Here is a 404-nt window from a genome sequence, read left to right on the forward strand (position 1 = left end):
TTAAGAAACAATAAATAGAAGGATAATTTTACTATATTATTCAGTTTAATTATCAGTTATTTAAATATGGAGAAGTGAATAGTATTTAATAATAAGAATTTAGTACCCATGCATAAAATAGGGTTTAGGATTGAGTAGCCTCTAAAATTCTAATTAAAACTCAACACACCTTCTAGAGTCTCAATTCAAATTGAATACGTGTTGTAGAGTTGCACAAAATTCCAATGTCTTCAAAGGGACCTAAGCATTTTCTCTCAAAATTTATATAAACCCTAGAAAACTTACTGATCCACCGCCACTAACAAAGGTAGCATAAAAAAGACCGGCGATTGAGCATATCTATTAGTTTGTGATTTCTTTCATATTCACAATTGTTGTAGATACATACATACAGATATCTTCAC

The sequence above is a fragment of the Solanum stenotomum genome, chromosome 2 (genome assembly GCF_019186545.1).
Source record: "Solanum stenotomum isolate F172 chromosome 2, ASM1918654v1, whole genome shotgun sequence".
In the NCBI taxonomy this organism is placed as follows: Eukaryota; Viridiplantae; Streptophyta; class Magnoliopsida; order Solanales; family Solanaceae; genus Solanum; species Solanum stenotomum.